We start from the raw sequence: 16017 nt of genomic DNA on the forward strand, positions 1-16017 counted from the left end.
GAAGCTATGAAATGCCTGGAAATGAAAAGGTGAGAGTCCAACTTTCTGCTTTTAGAGACAGGAAACACACAGATTCGCATCACAATTGTAGTCTATGGCTATCACTGTTTTGTTTTTAATGTGTTGCTACTGTGAGTAAATTTCCGTGTCTTGCTTATAAAAATCTTACTGATTTTGTATCAATCAATAAAATTTTTATAAGCAAGACACAAAATGAATAAAGTGTAATTAATAAAAAATTTAAAAAAAAGATGAAAGATGGCTTGTGATCTCTGAGTCTAGAACATTACACTATTTTATATACATCCTTTTTCCACAATGGAAAAAATACACTGAATTTTCTAAGGAAAAATAAAAACCATTACATGCCAAAAAAAAATTGTATGTGACTGGAGAAATGACTTATCAATTAAGAGTATTGGTTGACCTTTCAGTGCACCCAGGTTTGGTTACCAATACTCACACAATTAATAAACAGCCTTTTGTAACTCCAGTTCTAGGGAATCCAGTGCCTTCTTTCTGGCCTCTATGAGTACCAACAGCATCCATGATGCATAGACAAAACACCTATCTGTGCAGACAACCATCTACACAAAGAAAATTTAAAAGCTGTACCTGACTGTGTGCATAGTATAAGAATGAAACTACATAAAAAGGTCTGCTACTACCTTCACTTCATTTTTTGCACTGTTCTAGTTCATGGGAAAAACTGCCTTTTTTATAAAAGAAAACAAGGGACTGTGACTGTATAAATTATGTGTCCTACTTGTATTTGGATTTTCAGCTCTCTGTAACATCATTATCTCTCTTTTTCGGATCCAAAGTCACCAATCACATTTCCACATACTTTGTTTCATATGTGTTCATGTTTTACCCTGACATTGGTGGTCTTGGATCACATTCCCATAGGGAATGAAGGATTTTCATACGAAAATTAGGAACTGTATTTTAGCTGTGAGAAGACATTCATAAATGCAAGTTCAGAATAAGTATAAAATGCAGAACATCAAGTAGGAAGTAAGAAAATTAAGCAAATATAAGACGTGTGTAGATGGAGGTGAACTAAGAAACAGGATGCTATGAAAGGAGGCTTAGTGGATAGAGTTTAATTTGAAGCAGAGAAAGCAAGAAGCTGTTTTCAATAGATAGAGCTCACCGAGATTTAGTTTGTACACTAAAATCTGAAAGGCTATTTAAAATTTAAAGAAAATAGCAACTAGGTAAAGTCTATTGTTTTGGGGGGATTGATTAGGTATCGATAGGTGGAGTCATTTGGAGGTATCAGAGGTCCACAGGAGAGATTAAAGCCAGGAAAATGCTTTAGGGTATTATTGAAAATTCCAACCCTGAGGAAAGCATCAAGAGGCAGGAAGAAGCTGGAACATAAGTACTGTAGCCATGGGGTCATATTGTGCAAAGAAGATACCAAATTCAGTGACTGTGCCACCCTCCCTGCCTGAAGGTATGTGAGCTCACCAGGGAGTAGACACTGGCAAAATAAGGTGTGGCAAATGGATGGGACAGAGAGAGGGGGTGTACTTATACTGAAGAAAAGAGGTGTGGGAGATGTACACAATCTCCTTAGACTTAATGTGGTAAATTTCAGGTTCATGGAAGAAAGTGGCCTTTTACAAAAGACAACTAAGAGACTATGGCTGTTTGATTTTGTAGCCTTCATGTTTTTTTTATTTTATTTTATTTTTTAGTTCCACAAAACATTATTTCTCTATTCTCCGAATCTAAGCTCACTAATCAAATTTCTAAGTATCTTGTTTCATGTAGATACAGAATTTTTATTCACACACATGATATTTCACCTATGTTATTATGTATGTAATCTCAGGAAAGTTATTAGCTAGAAATCATAGATGCAATTAACTCCAGAAAGTGTTCCCCTTTTTGTGGATGAATAGTTGGCGTTCTTAGTAACACATATGCTCGTTGTAAATTTGATGAGTTCACTGTGTCTCACTGGGTCCAATTAACTCTGGGGCTTGGATGTGTTAGAAGCTTTGAGACCATATCTGCACTGCAGCCAGCTAACCAAGTTAATGTTCTTGTGAGGCACTGTCTGTGTTCTGATTATGCTGGCTGTACAGTCCTGTGTGGGCTATATCCCTCATAACATTGTCCCATTCAAACTGATCCCCTGCAGAGAGGCACCGTCTCTGTGCTAAGATGTAACTTTTCGATTTCATCTTTGAAGGCTCAGCTATAATATTGACTTAATCATTTTAGGGATATGAAAGTGTTGTATTGATGTACCCTCAAACTTTGATTATGACACTAGATTCATGAAGAGATGTGACCTCTCCAAGTGAAGGTTCAAGAAATAAACTGTGAAAATACAACCTAACACCTCTGTTAGGCACATGGAGGCGCACATTGCCTTGATCATCCACAGTGTAAACCAGTTGTGAGAACCAATCAAATGTGCTCTGGATTTGCCATCTTCTATGAAAGGAATTAGGAAAGTACTCAGCTACACAAGACCAACAAAGTCAACTAAGCTAGGCCTATTGTGGCTTACCAAGCACCAAACAAAGAGCATGCATGGCCTGGACCTAGGCCCCATGTACATATTGTAACCAATGGGCAGTTTGATATTCATGTGGGTTCCCTAGTAAGTGGAGAGAGTGCTGTCCATGACATGGACTCTGATGCTTGCTTTTGGTCACCTCCCTCCCAATGGGACTGCCTTTCCAGGCCTCAGTGGATGAGGATGAGCTCACTTTTGATGCAACTTGATGTGCTGAGGTGAGTTGGTGGGGAGGGGGCTCCCATTTTCTGAGGAGAAGGGGAAGGGATGGGGGAAGAGAGTGGGAGGTTGGGATCAAGAGGAGAGGAGGGTGAGGGCTACAATCAGGATGTAAAGTGAATGTATAAATTAAAAATTTTTTTTAAAAGGAAAGAACCCTACGTCTCACAGAAGGCCAATATTCAAAATATATAAAGAACTCAAGAAATAAAACTCCAACAAATCAAATAATCCAATTAAATATGGGATACAGAACTAAACAGAAAATTCTCAACAGAGGAGAAGTGAATGGTAAGAAACAATTAAAGAAATGCTTACAATCCTTAATCACCAGGGAAATGCAAATCAAAACGACTTTGAGATTCCATCTTACAACCATCAGAATGGCTAATATAAAAATTTCGAGGGACAGCATACACTGCTGAGAATGTGGAGAAAGGAGAACAGTCCTCCATTACTGGTGGAAGTGCAAACTTGTACAATCACTTTGGAATTCAGTCTGCCACCTCCTCTGAAAATTGGGAACAGTGCTACCTCAAGATCCAGCTATACCACTCTGGGCATATACCCAAAAATGTTCCACCATACAAGAATATGTGCTCAACTATGTTCATAGAAGCTTTATTCATAATAGCCAGAATCTAGAAACAACTTAGATGTCCTTCAACTGTAGAATGGAGATGGAAATTGTGGTACATTTGCACAATGAAATACTATTAATCTATTAAAAACAAGAAAATCATGAAAATTTCAGGCACTTGAATGGAACTAGAAAAGATCATCCTGAATGAGGTAACCCAGAGCCAGAAAGACTCTAAGTGGGTATTAGCTATATAATACAGGATGACCATACTATAATCCACAGACCTAAAGAAGCTAAATAACAAGGAGAATCTTAGGGAGGATGCTTAATTCTCATTCAGAAAGGCAAACAGAATAGCTACGAGATGCTGTTGAAGAGAGGGAACAGGATGGGGGCCTACCTACCATAGATGGCCTCTGAAAAACTCCACCCAGCCAGGGATAGAAGCAGATGCAAGATAGAAGCCAAACTTTGGGCAGAGGGCAGAGAGTCATAGGAAAGAGTGGGGGACCCACAAGAGACAGGAGCTCCATAAGAAAACCAACAGAGACAACAAATCTCAGCGCAGGGGTCTGCAGAGACTGATGCACCAACCAAGGACCACACGGAGATGACCTAGACACACTGCTTAGTGGCAGCTGATAGGCATCTCAGTCTCCATGTGGGTCCCCTAGTAAGGAAAACAGGGGCTGCCTCTGATATGAACTTTGTTGCCTGCTCTTTGATCACCTTTCCCCTTTCACGGAGGCCTTGCCAGGCCATAGAGGAAGAGAATTCAGGCAGTCCTAAAGAGACTTGATAGGCTTCAGTCTGATGATAGGAGAGGGGGTCTTTTCCTTTCTGATAAGTAGGGGAGGGAGATAAAGGGGAAGAGGGAGGAAGATAGGATGGGGCCAGAATGAGACAAGGGAGGGGACTATAATGGTGATAGAAAGTGAATAACTTATAACAATATTTAAAAAATAAAAATAAACAATGAAGAAAAGAAAAGGAAGTACTATAAACTGCAGCATATGAAAGAGTAGGAAGATAATCAATGTATAAAGTGTTTGTCATGCAAGTGTGGGTACAGGAATTTGGATATCACAGTACCCACATAAAAAAGCCAAGAGAGTGTGGTGGCCCACCTGCAATCCCACATCACGGAAGGATCCCCAGGGAAAAGTAGCTACCAAGGCGTGAAAAATCTGTGAGTTCCAGGTTCGTCAAGAGACCTAGCCTCACTAGAGAAAGTGGTGCACAAAGAAGACACCTGATACCAGACACGTGTACAGCCCTAATCACACCGACACACATACATAGGCACACATACTAGAAATACAAACTCAGAAACGTAGTATGTGTGTTTAGAGACATAGTTGAGTGACCCGTAAGTTGAGAAATCACAATACTCACCCTCCCTATCTGTGAGAAACACAATCTAAATTCCAAAGCACATGTAGGCAATTCATATTGGACCAAATCCAATATGTATTTTTATATATGCAAGCTGTGATGAAACTTAATTGAATTCTGCAGTACCATAAGAGGGTTAGCAGTAAGTAATCACAAACTAAAACAGAATAATTGGCTGTAATGAAATGTATGTGAATGTGCTCTGGTACACAACATCTCATTGTGATTGTGACTTTTATTTTAGATTATTTGTTTTATTTTATTATGTGTATGGATGTTTCACTTGCAGGTATAGGTATGTGTATGCACCACATGTATGCCTGGTACACACAAAGGTCAGAAGAGGGCGGCAGATTCCCAGAAAAAGACGTTATGGACTGCTCCTAGAAAAATTCATGAGGTGAGAGCAGAACCTGTCTCCTCTATAAGGATGAAATGTTTTTTTCAACCACTCATTCATCTCTCCACACTGCTCCCACTTTTTAATAAAAAGGAACATTTGACAACTCTCTTTGTCTCGTTCTGATTGCCAGTCTCAATGGTCATATGGTTTGTTTTAATTAGTAAGTAAAAGAAGGGTTACTTGAACACAAGCCCTGTGATGCTGCAATAGGCAATCTGTCAAGACTGAGTACCAGTGGAATGGTAGCCTATATATAGTAGAGACATGCAAAGACAGAATGTAGTCACATCTGTGAGGCAGAGCCAGGTAGTACACAGTTTATAACTTGAGATAAGTGTAATGGCACTTGCCTTTGATCCAGACATCTGGGAGTCTGAAGCTGTAAAAACTCTAGCTAAAAACTAGCCTAAGAAACAAATCAATACAGTCTCACTCCCATCAAAATATATATATATATATGTATATTTAAATTTGTATCTTTGTTTTTAAGTTTCCCAATGTATTTATCATAGACCTTGATTAAGCAAGTAACTAAAATTATGGGAAGAGTAACTGTAGGAAAAAATGGAATTACTATAAAAAAAAATGGGCATACTATGGATTTTGTCCTATGTGCAGGGAACTCTCTATCTTCACATCAAAGAGAATTTTTCTCTCTTTTCATTTCTTCCTTACCCTCCCTTTCTTTTGCTTCCATGTTTTCCTTCTCTTTGTTTCTTATTTTCTCTCCACCAGAAACCACAGAACACTGATTCACCATTGCTACATCTTGACTACACTTTAAAATAAGAGGTAGGACTGTTATACACCCAGACATGTTAAGAAAGAGATGATGAGAATAAGAAAGGGTGAATGTGTGCACATATCTGTGAGATTAAAAGAAAACAAGGATGTGTGTCTTAAGAAAATAGCAGTATCTCAAAGCCCTAAATGCAGATGCAATCAGATTTCAATTCAATCAAGCATCTTTTCAAATACTTTGCATCTAATAACAGCAGAAACGGAAGCACATTTTACCAAAATGACATATAGAAGGGGTTCACAGAGCCAGCAGACAGACTCTGAGTGCTTGCTATGGTGTTATTTAATATGTTTATGACTATTGCTTAAGCATGTTCAGAATTTCATAACAGTACCATAAATAGCTACTGTATCTCAGTGCCGTCACATCTGCATATGAGGCACATGGAGAATGAATTCTCCTGAATGCTTCACCCCAAAATGGCAGAGTTAATGGATACCCAGAAATGTTACCGAAAAACAAGTGCTAAAATGAAAGCTGAGGTACAATCATGACAAAGGAAGAAAGCAGCTGTCAGATTTATTAGTAAGGAATATTTTAAGTGAGCTCTTATCAGTTGTAAAATGATAGCCTCATTATGAGCTATGCTTTTAACATAATGTTATTTTCCCCAAGCATTAAAGAGGCATAATTGTTCTTCCCCATGACATGGGGTATTGTGGGTCCTTTCAAAGTAGATATAGAAATCATAGATTTATTCTGTTCAATCTAAACAACAAAGACAGAAAGGTACCCAAGTTAAGAATGTATTCTAGAGAAAACCAGGTGATTATATACTTAAAGCAGTATGCTCAGATATTGTCTGTGGTACATTTTAAATGCAAACAACACCTTCCCATGTAAATGGCTGTGAAAGTACTATGCCTACAACTTCTTGGAATATTTGGAATGCTTTTCATTTCTCCATTTTTCTTAGCTTCTGAATTTAGGAGGTTCCCTGTTTTGTTATGTCTTTTTTATGGCAGCAATTTTCATGTTTTTATAGCATTTTTATGACCCATTGAAAGGCCTCTTGGTGCAATAGTTGGCAATGTTTCACCTCAGAGGCTGTCACACAAGAATTCACAGCAATAGAGAGCAAAGATTCATAAGGAAATCCAACCTACACCAACCAAGTCAGATAGATGCCAACCCACAAGTTACCCAGACTACCCTACTCCTACCTTGGTTCTACAGTTTTCAAAATTTTCCTGTACAAAATTCAGAGGACCTTTAATCATTGGATGAGCCTATGGCCTTATCTCAGGGAACACACATGAGAACCAATGTCTATTTTTACTATGACTCTAATCCTAATTTGTTGCTTGCATAATATTTCTCTACTGTAACCAAAGCTTTATAGTAAATTGCCAGTTATCTGACTGGGGAAGAGACCATCCCTGTCCAGTTTTCAATGTTTCAAATATTTTATGTGAGTTCTGTGGCCACAAAGGTTGAAGGGGCCCTTTCCAAACTGCCGTGAAATTTTGATGCCGCCCATGATTCTTAAAGCTATCTATAACCTTCTTTAGCAATTCTCAATTTCTGTTGCCTTTCCTAATCCTCACCTTAGACTAGTACCGCTAACCCAGGCAATAAAGTAGACTTCAGTGCCTGGGGAACGGCGGCTCTTCTTTGGGGCAGTCTATCACTCTCAGTCTTAACTACTTCACGTCACATTTCCTGTCAGCTTGAGAAAAGGAAAAAAGGAAGTAAAAATAAAACCATTTCCTTTTTTTCTCATTAATTTATTTATTCATTTTGTACCCTTATAGTAGGCCCCTTCTTTCTCTCCTACCTGTCCAAACATCCCACTCTCTTCGCCCTTTCCTCCTCCCCTTCTCCTCAGAAAGTAGGAGCCCCTCATATCAATGGGGCCTAAACGCGTCTTCTTCCACTGAGGTCCAACAAGGCAGCCCAGCTAGGGGAAAGTGATCCAAAGCAGGCAACAGAGTCCATGTCAGAGACACTCTAGTTGCTAGGGGACCCTCACGACAAACAAGCAGCCCATCAGCTACACATGTTTAGCGGCCCTATTTTCAGTCCATGCGTGCTTTTTGTTTGGTGCTTCAGTCTCTGTGAAGCCTTGCTTCGTTAACTCTATTGGTCTTCCTGTGGGGTTCTTGTGCCCTTTGAGTCCCTCTATCCTTCCCTCAACTATTCAATGAGACTCGCTAAGCTCTACCTAATGTTTTTCTGTGGGTCACTGCACCAGTTTCCTTAGGATCCATTGCCGGGTTAAGCCTCTCAGGGGACAGCTAGGCTAGGCTCCTGTCTGCAGGCATAGCAGAGTTTTGTTAATAGTGTCAGAGACTGGTGATAGAAAATCATTTTTCAAGAGAACAGATGTCCAAGACACCTCCCCACACCCCCAAAAATGGGAAGCCAAAGAAACAAAGAAAGGAGAAAATGTTTTGCTGTCTTTGTCTCATGCCACGCTCTAAAGGGGTGTGAAAAAAGCAGGAGTGAGGACAGAGAAGGAGAGAAGAGCTGAGAGAAGAGAGAACTTCCAAGTAGAGAACGGTACCATTCTGGGTTGTTGTTAAGATAAAATGATACACTTAAGCCTGCAGGAATGGTGATATATACAGTTGCTGCCACAGGACAGGATATAAACTTCTCAAACAGGATGGAGCAGAGTTTCCAGGGTATTTGAAGAAACACACAGCGATTCATATTCCCGAACTTACTTTAAAAAGGCGATCCTGGTTCTGTTGCTCTCCTTGTGGGGTTCCTGTCCTCTCCAGATCTTACTATTTCCCACTTCTTACTCAAGATTCCATGCACCTTGCCCATCAGTTGGCCTTAAGTCTCAGTGTCTTTTCTGATAGTCTGAAAGGCAAAGCCTTTCGGGTCTCCCCAGGGACTCATATTCCAACCAAGGAACATGCATGGAGATAACCTAGAACCCCTGTACAGATGTAGTCCATGACAGCGTAGTATCCAAGTGGGTTCCATAGTAATGGGAAGAGGGACTGCCTCTGACATAATCTGATAGGCCTGTTCTTTGATCACCTCCCCCTGAGGGAAGAGCAGCCCTACCAGGCCACAGAAGATGACAATGCAGCCATTCCTGATGGGATCTGATAGACTAAGATCAGAAGGAAGGAGCAGAGGACCTCCCCTATCAGTGGACTTGGGAGGGGCAAGCGAGAAGAAGGGGGAGAGAGGGTGGGGCTGGGAGGAGAGGAAGGAGGGGCTTATTGGGGGATACAAATTGAATAAACTGTAATTAATAAAAAATAAAAAAGTTACAGAAAAAATAAAAAGAAAGAAAGAAAGAAAGAAAGAAAGAAAGAAAGAAAAGGCCATCCTATCTCTTGTCATCTTTCTCTACCATTTCCACTGACTTCCCTGAGTTTTACTTATGACTATAGGAATAAAAGCAGAACTAATTGAAACTTATCATATTCTGGTCATAGATTCAAGAACTTAAATGAGTAAGTATAGCTACATACTATTGCATTGACAGATAGAGCAACAGATACTATCTGCCATAGCTTGTGGAGTTTTTAATCAAATACTTTAAGTGTGCATGTCAGAAAGCAAGGTCATTCATGAAAAAAGTACCACAATTTAAGAAAATGAAGCTCATGGGAGAAAAACTGGTAAAAATTTGAAAATTGGAATGTATTCAGCATTTTTCCAGTTGGGTGATTAAACAAAAACTGGAAAAAATTGAAATAAAACAAGCTCATGATTGTTTCTCATTCACCTAAGGATGTTCAGTTTTTCAGTCATCAGAGATTTTTGATTTTATTATTTCTTTTTTCTATTTTTCTTTTTTAATTTATTTTTACAGCTGTCTAACCACATTTAAGTAACGTTTAGGACATAGGGAAAAATCAAAGAAACAATAAAAAAAATTCTTACAAATGTGAAGTTCCATTCCTCAGTTTCACAGAGTGTCATCCACGAATATAAAACACACTTCCAGCTCCATGGAGCCTTAGCATTAAGATTATTGCACATTTTATTGGCCTTTCCTAGGTCCTGATACTAGAAATTCATCTGCCTCTAACCTTTCCACCCGAGTCGACCTCATACATAAGTAAAGAGTAAGTTGAAATTACAGGGAGCTGTAAAGAAATGGAAGTTCCTCAATTTCTTCTTTCAAAACCAATATTAAAATATATGAGCTGCAATTGTCAAACTAAAAAAGCGGCCAGATGATTCATAAGGATGAGTAGCCGACAGGCTGGCCTGGATGCTCTCCTGCATTTCTGATTTTTAACAGGTCCCTGGGAAGGAAGATGGTTATTTCACATCAGAGACAGGCAGCGAGGAGGTGGGGAATACTGGAGAAAGGGGACAGAGAATGTCCAGATGCTGAACACGCACAAGGATATGCCAGTCAGCTCAGCATGCTCAGATGGTAGAGATTTAAGTAAACAGCTTGTAAATGCAATCCCGAAGGACTCAGCTTCTCCTCCTGGAGTTCTTATTCCCCACTCTGTGTCTCTCATCTCCCCAAGGAAGTGCAGGCTTACCTGTCAGGCATCTTTTTAACTTGTCAGGGACTTAACTCCAGCTAAGGCTGTCAGATATTACAGCTAAATGGATTCACAGATAAATGAGGGTGAATCTCTGCTTCTGTTCACTGAGCCACGGCATTGATGACTAATTTGCTGTTCACAAGTCACAGCAACACTGATTGTTGCAGCCAGTCTACACAGGAGGTGGAGCCTCTCAGAAATCATGTGCTCATATTTTCCCTGATTTGGTCAGCAGACATCTCATCATGGTGAGACAGCTTAGCCAGAATCTTTTCACCTTTTGTGTTAGGCAGGTAGCATGGAGTGAACTTGGAGAGAGAGCTCTGGGCTATTGACTCTTGTTCCTATCCTTTCCTTGCTGATTGGCTTGTGGTAGGCTTTGTTCCTTGATTCCATTCATTCGTGAAAGATTCATTGGAATTTATGAACATCTGACTTTTGTTTTTATACTTTGATTCTTAAGAACAGGAAAACTTAACTGACCATATCCATGTTTTCCCCTGTAAATCCTCTGGAGAAAAGGAAGTGTGTTATTCTGCTGTAGGAAAGGAGGGCAGGGAAGATTGTTGAATCGTCTCCTTGTAAATCTAACCCAAAGGCAGCATTGAAATGCCTCTTAGTACATACAAAATGCCATCTTGGGAACAATGGGACCATAAAGAATACAGATAGCAGTGGTTTCTTAAATGCTCATGAAATATATTAGTGGATAAATTTACGTCCAGGAAAAATAAAAATCATGTGCATGTTATAAAGATATTATTAAACAAGTGTCAGTATGAAAACTGATTGAAGAAGAGAGATACAAGCAACTAATAAAATTCTTATTTGACCTAGTCAACTGTAATCTAACCAGATGAAATGAGCCATATTAAACAGTGTAGCTATATAAAAAAAGATGTTAACAACAAACAACAACAAAAAACATATCAAGCCCCCAATAATTGTGGTTTCATAGGTAACCCTACTACTGAATGGAGCAAGCCATTTTCAGCCCTCATTGGCATTGTAGCCAGATGCCAAAAACAGAACTGCAGGTGCCTTCGAAAAATATCAGCAAATTTAATAGTTAATAGGTATGGGATTAAGGAGCTCTTATTTTTGTAAATATTCCCCACCCCTCAAAGGGTCAAGCAAAGAGCTTGATCAACAGAAAGGTACAGTTGGATGGAGGTAGAAGTTTTAATACACGGAGCCAAATAAGAGGTTTGTTTGTTTGCTTATTTATTTATTTATTTATTTATTTATTATTAATTACAGTTTATTCTTTTTTTATCCCAGGTGTAGCTAGCCCCTTTCCTCATTCCCTCCCAATCCCACCCTCCCTTCGTCATCTCTTCCCATGACCCTCCTAAGTCCACTGATAGGAGGGGTCCTCCTCCCCTTCTCCCCTTCCATTTGACCCTAGCCTATCAGGTGTCAGCAGGACTGGCTGCATTGTCTTCCTCTGTGGTCTGGTAAGGCTGTTTTCCCATCAAGGGGAGGTGATCAAAGAACGAGCCACTGAGTTCTTGTCAGAGACAGTCTCTATTCCCATTACCAGAGAACTCACTTGGACACTGAGCTGCCTGGGCTACATCTGTGCAGGGGTTCTAGTTTATTTCCATGAATAGGCCTTGATTAGAATATCAGTGTCAGAAAAGACCCCTGGGCTCAGATTTTTGGTTCTGTTGCTCTCCATGTGGAGCTCCTGGAAGGGTCCAGGTCTTTATATTTCCCCCTTCTTTCATAAGATTCCCTGTACTCTGCTCAAAGTTTGGCTATGGGTCTCAGCATCTGCTCTAATACCCTGCAGGGTAGAGACTTTCAGGGTCCTCTGTGGTAGGTTCCTGTCCTGTTCCCTGTTTTTTCCCTCTTCTGATATCCATTGCCTTTGCCTTTCTAAGTGAGGATTGATCATCTTACCCAGGGTCCTTCTTCTTGATTAGCTTCTTTAGGTGTACATATTTTAGTATGATTATCCTATATTAAATGTCTAATATCTACTTAAAAATGAGTATATACTATGCATGTCTTTCTGCTTCTGGAATACCTCACTCAGGATGATATTTTCTAGCTTCCACCATTTGTCTGCAAAATTCATGATTTCCTTGTTTTTAATGGCTGAGTAGAATTCCATTTTGTAAATATACCACAATTTCTGTATCCATTCCTCAACTGAGGGGTGTCTGGGAACATCCTTACCTATCAGGGAAATGCAAATCAAAAAGACCCTGAGATTTCACCTTACACCCATCAGAATGGCTAAACATAAAAAACTCAAGTGACAACATGCTGGCGAGTATGTGGAGAAAGGGAACCCTACTCCATTGCTGGTGAGAATGTAAACTTGCACAACCACTTTGGAAATTAATCTGGCGCTTTCTCAGACAATTAGGAACAGTGATACCTCAAGATCCAGCCATACTACTGCTAGGCATATATCCAAAATATACTCAAGTGCACAACAAAGACATTTACTCAACCATGTTTGTAGCAGCTTTAATTGTAAGAGCCAGAAGATGGAAACAACTCCAACAAGAGGTTTGTAAGTCATGGGTGGTATGACTCTTTAGCTCCTTCTCTTTCCCCCTGTATCACTCTAGAGCTAGGAGAGCAGTTTAACTCCACCACATACTCTTTCATGATGTGCTGTCACCCATAGGTGCAAAGCAGTAGGTTCAACTGATTATGTACTGAGGTTTTGAAAACTGTGAGACAAAAACTGTGAGACTGATCTCTTTTTTCTAGAACTTATCTCAGGTCTGTGTTATAGCAAGAGAATGCTGAGTTATGTGTGAAGATGCTGAGAATAGAAAGACAGAGAAAGCTTTAGCATATATCACAACAGACCAAAATATTTTTAATTTTTTTGAAGGATATTGTCCATGGAAACAGAATGAAATCACCCAGGGGGCCTATTACAAACATTTACCACATGGAATTGATATTAAACACTGGCATGATATTCCAAATCCTCAGGGATGCTGGTGAACAACCTTGTTTTAGAAAGACCTAAAACAAAAGGGGATATTGGTAATGTCAGTTTGTGCAGATACATCAACCAGCACAGAGTTCAAGCTCTGGCTGCACACACACCTTTAAGGTATATTTAAACTGAAATTTAAATATACCTTGTACACATAGGATTGCCAAAATATAGCTAAGTTTCTTTTCTGACAGTTGTCCTCTCTAAGTGTTTAAAATGACTTGGAACAATTTTGACATCGTGCTCTTGTTCAAGCTGAGGAGGGCAATGTGATAACAAGAAAAATTAAGGAGAGTAAACCTGATTGTAATAAAGGAAATTGTAAGTCCCCATAGGAGTCTGTTTGTTAGCATAACCATTGCAGCCTCTTTTCGAAGTTACAGCAAGTGCTAATGTTTCTACTTCAAAAGTAATAGTGAAAACAAAGAGAAAAATGTGAGTAAACCTTGTAAAGATGCCAGATGGTTCAAGAATAAAAAAATAAAACAAACAAACAAACAAACAAAAAACAGAACATCAACTTTCATGTAAAAGTTGGTAGACTTTATCTGACCAATAGAAATTCAATAAGGTTCTTTGAGATGATTGAGATGTTTCTCCATTCACTACTTGTCACTTGTGTGATGTGACCTCAGACTGAATTCAAGGTCATCCTTCATACTGGCACATTGTACCTTTTCTATGGCACCTCAGCAAGGTGAATAGGTAAAGAGTTGGGTATGAGAACTTAATAACTGAGGATTTTTATTCATGTTGATTACATTTTTAATACTGGAAGTCTTCAATTTATGTCCAAATATATTACAGAGCCAGAAGAACTCAGCATCATTAATGGAATTAATCTTTGTGAAGGTAAGCACTGTAAGTTTTGTTCTGAATGATAAAATCCATTGTAGCATCTTACCAGGGAAATTCTGTAAGTTTATATGTAATCTTTCCTAAAAGTTGGAATATGTGAGACAAATGTTTTCAATTATCTTTCCGGATTACCATGTCTGCCTCCTACAATAGAATGCATTGCAGAGTGTAATCACAGAGGTTTGAGATGAGAAGACCTAGTACAAGTACTTTTTAAACAAATAAAAACTTTGACTATGAGCCAGAAGATGGACTACATGCGCCTCTGTTATTTAATCATAGCAACAAGGCTGTAAGCCAGATACCCAGCTTCTCTGCCATTCCAACTATTCTTACATTTGAAATATTTATTTATTATAAAATTGTTTCCTAAGCTTGTTCCTTCTAAATAATTAAGATTTTTTTTCAGTTTTGGGTTTTGGGTTTCTTTCTTTCTTTTTGATCTTCTTTTTTCTTTTTCTTTCTTTTTTTCTTTTTCAGTTTCATGGTTTGTGCCTTAAACATTCACAAAAGTCCATGTGTTGAAGCCTTGATTTCCAAAGTAACAAGTATTCAGAGGTTTAGAGGTTAGGTCTCTGGAAGTGACTGGATATGAGAATGATAAATGGATGTTGAAGCTTTAATGGGTTGTTGCAAAAAAAATGTTTAAGAAAAATTTAAGAGTCGGACCAATTAGGAAGTAGAAGTTCATTGGTTACATACACTTGAAGGTATGATGTGCTTCCTCACCTCTTTACTGAGAGGACAAGATCACCTCTGCACCACCATGTGTCCCCACTGTGTTGATCTGCCTCACCACATGCTTAAAAGCTATTGAGCCTAGAACTTCAGGCACTATGACCCAAGCAAGCCTTTCTTCCTTTAAATCCGTTTACCCAGGCAACTCAAAGGTTATGAAAACACTGTGTATCTTACTCTTCAAAATTATATTGGCTTTTTGGCCTTTGGACTAACAAGTACAAAACTGTATACTTCATCTATTCTGTGAAGACCAGAGTCTCTTTTTAGAGGATGGCACAGGGAAGTAAACCCTGTCACCACAAAATATTCTAACATCCAAGGTTAAACCAGCATCACTAGAAGTATAACAACTGACAGATAATGAAGAGGATTCCAGTTTCAATGCCAGTCATAAATTCCAATGAAATTATATCATAATTTTTGCATAAAGCAAACTTTATGAAATAATTATGCAAGATATACACAAAATATTCAATATTTATTGTCACTGCCCAATATGAAGGATAAGGGAGAGATCTTATTGTATTATTGTATATATAAGAAGTAGGATAACTCAGCTGCCATAGAAACAACACATTTTGCTATCAGTTGATTCTTTACAAAATAATGTTTCATAGCATTATATGTTCCTTGTGTTGTCTGTGACAGATAATATTGTCTTCATCAGAGAAGTTCAGTGACACAGAGGATTTACCCCTAAAATAACAGAAGACTACCTCATCTGGCTGATAAAAAGAATGAATGAAACCAAATTATTTGGAGGACCTTGGAGTGTTTTTTTTTTTAATTTTTTGGTAGCAAGTTTAACATAAACAACAGAGTCAAAGCACAGAGAGAAAACCACAAAAGGGAAGAGAACTTTGAAAGGTCAACTGATTTAAGAAGGTAGTCAGGGATAGCGTCTCAATTTTTGTAAGTTCTTGATAGACAGATCTGAACACAATTTGAAAAGACTTCCCTAATATCTTTCTGACCCCAAGTTGGCCCAAACTCACTCTTAATTTGGAAAAGAAGAAAACCTGAAATTGAAGGTG

This window comes from Psammomys obesus, unplaced genomic scaffold, assembly GCF_907164565.1.
Source record: "Psammomys obesus unplaced genomic scaffold, mPsaObe1.curated_primary_1811, whole genome shotgun sequence".
NCBI classification, from domain to species: Eukaryota; Metazoa; Chordata; class Mammalia; order Rodentia; family Muridae; genus Psammomys; species Psammomys obesus.